The sequence below is a fragment of the Arachis hypogaea genome, chromosome 1 (assembly GCF_003086295.3).
Source record: "Arachis hypogaea cultivar Tifrunner chromosome 1, arahy.Tifrunner.gnm2.J5K5, whole genome shotgun sequence".
NCBI classification, from domain to species: domain Eukaryota; kingdom Viridiplantae; phylum Streptophyta; class Magnoliopsida; order Fabales; family Fabaceae; genus Arachis; species Arachis hypogaea.
The window spans coordinates 42,680,860-42,685,545 of record NC_092036.1 but is presented as its reverse complement, the minus strand read 5'-3'; the positions used below and the strand labels follow the sequence as shown (position 1 = coordinate 42,685,545).

At 34.7% G+C, this 4,686-nt stretch overlaps 1 non-coding gene across 1 annotated transcript; it reads left to right on the top strand.

The window, feature by feature from the left end:
- Positions 1-1,082: 1,082 nt before the first annotated feature.
- LOC112717310 (small nucleolar RNA R71) lies at positions 1,083-1,186 on the top strand. The gene has a single exon (XR_003160617.1). It is a non-coding gene; the product is annotated as a small nucleolar RNA R71 (small nucleolar RNA).
- Positions 1,187-4,686: the final 3,500 nt, after the last annotated feature.

Below are 4,686 nucleotides of genomic sequence, written 5' to 3'. Positions count from 1 at the left end.
AAGCTAAGCCCAATAAAGAGGATAACTGCTTCAAACTCAAGATCCAGAGGCCCACACCCAAGATTTGAAGAGCCAATTAGAAGATCAGAAGAGTAGTATATATAGGAGTAGCTTTGAATTAGATGGGAGCTTTTTGGGAAACTTTAGGGAGCTCTGCTGTAATTTGATGGATCAATATTAGTTTTCATTCTTCTTCTTCTATCTTTTCTCTTGATTTTACTAGAAAGCTTTCAATCTTCATCCAATTGGGTAGTTATCTTGGAAAAGAAGCTATTCATACTTGGATCTCTTCGAAACCTTGGAAGAGGAATGAAGAGATCATGCTAGAAATGCTTTCTCATGCTGGACTAAATTGGGTTTGGATGGATATGTGACTATAATCCTACCAATACTTGATTTGGGAATGCATGTGGTATAATGAGTGCCATACTTCATCTCTTCTCATGAGCAATTGACCAAGGAATTGGCTATTGATCAAGATTTGAGAGATTGGATTACCAAGGAATTGGAATTCAATCACTTAAGATTGCCAAGGAGATCAATGAATGCATTGATTGAGAAAGAGATGAAAATAAATTTGATCCGGAGAATGCAACATCTCCTAAGCCCAATGAACTCCCCATTTCTGATTTTACCCATTCTCTTTAATTTCTGCCATTTATTTTTATGAGCATTTCCCCCATTCCCATTTAAGATTCTGCAAATTACTTTATGCCCTTTACATTCAGCTCTTTATTTCTAGCATTTACTTTTTCTGATATTTAATTTTCTGCAAATCTAAAATCAAATTCTGATTCGCTCAACTAGAACATTCCTCTAATTAAAGTTGCTTGATCAATCAATCTCTGTGGGATTCGACCTCACTCTATAGTGAGTTTTTACTTGACGACAACTCGGTACACTTGCCGGAGGAAACTTGTTGCGAGATGAATTTTCCGTGCATCATACATGAATTGGTTATTTGAGCTTCTGTAGGCATTTTCTTTAGGTGAATGGATCCACCTGCAGAATGGTCTAGTAACATCTTAGAAAGCTCAGATAGACCATCATAGAATATATCTAAAATGGTCCACTATGAAAGCATGCCAGAAGGACACTTTTTGGTCAACTACTTATATCTTTCCCAAGCTTCATAGAGAGATTCACCATCTTTTTGCTTGAAGGTCTGAACATCCACTCTAAGCTTGCTCAGCTTTTGAGGAGGAAAGAACTTGGCCAAGAAGGCCGTGACCAGGTTATCCCAAGAGTCCAGGCTATCTTTAGGTTGTGAGTCCAACCATGTTCTAGCTCTGTCTCTTACAGCAAAAGGGAAAAGCATAAGCCTGTAGACTTCAGGATCTACTCCATTAGTCTTAACAGTATCACAGATCTGCAAGAATTCAGTTAAGAACTGATAGGGATCTTCTGATGGAAGTCCATGAAACTTGCAGTTCTGTTGCATTAGGGCAACTAGTTGAGGCTTTAGCTTAAAATCGTTTGCTCCAATGGCAGGGATTGAGATGCTTCTTCCATAAAAATTGGAAGTAGGTGTAGTATAATCGCCAAGCATCCTCCTTGCGCCTCCACCATTGTTATTGGGTTCGGCCATGTCTTCTTTTTCGAAATTCTCTGTAAGGTTTTCTCTGGATTGTTGTGCTTTATCTTCTCTTAGCTTCTTCTTCAGAGTCCTTTCAGGTTCAGGATCTGTTTCAATAAGAATGTCCTTGTCCTTGCTTCTGCTCATATGAAAAAGAAGAAGACAGAAAAGAAGAGGAATTCTCTATGTCACAGTATAGAGATTCATTTATGTGAGTAGAAGAAGAAGAATAGAAGAAGGAGAAGAGAAAAATTTGAACACAGAGGAGAAGAGAGGGTTCAAAATTTTAGATGAAGAGAAGAGTGTTAGTAATTAAATAAATAAATAGAAGAAGATGAGAGGGAGAGAAATTCGAAAATTATTTTAAAAAAAAAGTTAGAGATTTTCGAAAATTGAGAGAAGAAATAAAATTAAAATTAAAATTTGAAACAATTAGTTAATTAAAAGAATTTTGAAAAAGAGGAAAGTGATTTTCAAAAATTAGAGAGAGAAAAGTAGTTAGGTGGTTTTGAAAAAGATAAGAAACAAACAAAAAGTCAATTAGTTAGTTGAAAAAGATTTGAAAATGAAAAAGATAGGAAGTTAGAAAAGATTTATGAAATTGATTTTGAAAAAGATATGATTTGAAAAAGATATGATTGAAAATATATATTTGAAAAAGATTTGATTTTTAAAATTGATGACTTGACTAACAAGAAACTAAAAGATATTATTCTAAAAATTAAAGATTGAACTTTTCTTAACAAGAAAGTAACAAACTTCAAATTTCTGAATCAATCACATTAATTGTTAGTAAAGTTTTTGAAAATCATGAAATAAAGATAAGAAAAAGATTTTAAAAATCAATTTTTAAAAAAATTTTCGAAAATAACAAAAGGAAAAAGAAAAGATTTGATTTTGAAAAAGATTTTGAAAAGATAAGATTTTTAAAATTGAAATCTTGACTTGACTAACAAGAAACCACTAATTTTAAAAACTTTTGACTAAGTCAACCCAAACATTTTGAATTTTTAAGTAAAATAATGAAAAGATATTTTTTTATTTTTGAATTTTTAATGAGGAGAGAGAAAAACACAAATATGACCCAAAACATGAAACTTTTGGATCAAAACCAATGATGCATGCACGAATACTATGAATGTCAAGATGAACACCAAGATCACTTTAAAGATCAAGATGAACATCAAGACTTATTTTGGAAAAATTTTCAAGAAAAGAAAAACATGCAAGACACCAAATGTAGAAATTTTTCATGTTTAGACACTATCAATGCAAAAATGCATATGAAAAACAACAAAAGATACAAAACAAGAAAATATGAAGATCAAACAAGAAGACTTACCAAGAACAACTTGAAGATCATGAAGAACACCATGCATGAGCTTTTCAAAAAAATTTTTAGAAAATTAAAAATATGCAATTGACACTAAACTTAAAATTTGACTCAAGACTCAAACAAGAAACACAAAATATTTTTGGTTTTTATTATTTTATTAATTAATTTTTTTTGGATTTTTTCGAAAATTACTTTTTGGAAAAACGAAAACAAAGAAAGAATTTTTTTGAAAGATTTTTGAAAACTTTCTACAAAGAAAATTACCTAATTTGAGCAACAAGATGAACCGTCAGTTGTCTAAACTCAAACAATCCCCGGCAACGGCGCCAAAAACTTGGTGCACGAAATTGTGATCATCAACAATGGCGCCAAAGACTTGGAGCTCTCAAACGTGAATCACACTTTGGCACAACTTCGCATAACTAACCAGTAAGTGCATTGGGTCATCCAAGTAATAAACCTTACGTGAGTAAGGGTCGATCCCACGGAGATTATTGGTATGAAGCAAGCTATGGTCATCTTGTAAATCTCAGTCAGGTGGATTCTAATGGTTATGATGGTTTTCGAATATAAAGATAAATAAAGCATAAAATAGAGATAGAGATACTTATGTAAATCATTGGTGGGAATTTCAGATAAGTGTATGGAGATGCTTTGTTCCTTCTGAATCTCTAATTTCCTACTGCTTTCATCCAATCATTCTTACTCCTTTCTATGGCAAGCTGTATGTAGGACGTCACCATTGTCAATGGCTACTTCCCATCCTCTCAGTAAAAATGGTCCAAATGCTCTGTCACAGCACAGCTAATCATCTGTTGGTTCTCGATCATGTTGGAATAGAATCCAGTGATTCTTTTGTGTCTGTCACTACGCCCAACATTCGCGAATTTGAAGCTCGTCACAGTCATTCCATCTCAGATCCTACTCGGAATACCACAGACAAGGTTTAGAATTTCCAGATCTTATACCACGAATAATTCTAGCTTATACCACGAAGACTTCGAACTTTCGGAATGGAGGCTAAGAGATACGCGCTCGATCTAAGGTAGAACGGAAGTGGTTGTCAGTCACGCGTTCATAGGTGAGAATGATGATGAGTGTCACGGATCATCACATCCATCATGTTGAAGTGCAATGAATATCTTAGAATAAGAATAAGCTGAATTGAATAGAAAAATAATAGTAATTGCATTAATACTCGAGGAACAACAGAGCTCCACACCTTAATCTATGGTGTGTAGAAACTCCACCGTTGAAAATACATAAGTGATGGTCCAGGCATGGCCGAATAGCCAGACCCCATGAAGGTCTAAAATCGCATACACTGATTAAAGATCCATCCAAAGACTAGATGCTAGTGCAATAGTAAAAAGTTCGATTTATACTAAACTAGCTACTAGGGTTTACAGAAATAAGTATAAGTACAGAAATCCACTTTCGGGGCCCACTTTGGTGTGTGCTTGGGCTGAGCTTGAGCTTTACATGTGCAGAGGCTTCTCTTGGGGTTAAACGCCAAGTTGTAGCGTGTTTTTGGCGTTTAACTCTGGTTTGTGATGTGTTTGTGGCATTTTACTCCAGAATGCAGCATGGAACTGGTGTTGAACGCCAGTTTTTGTCATCTAAGCTCGAATAAAGTATAGACTATTATATATTGCTGGAAAGACCTGGATGTATACTTTCTAACGCAGTTGAGAGTGTGCCATTTGGTGTTTTGTAGCTCCAGAAAATCGATTTCGAGTGCAGGGAGGTCAGAATCCAACAGCATCAGTAGTCC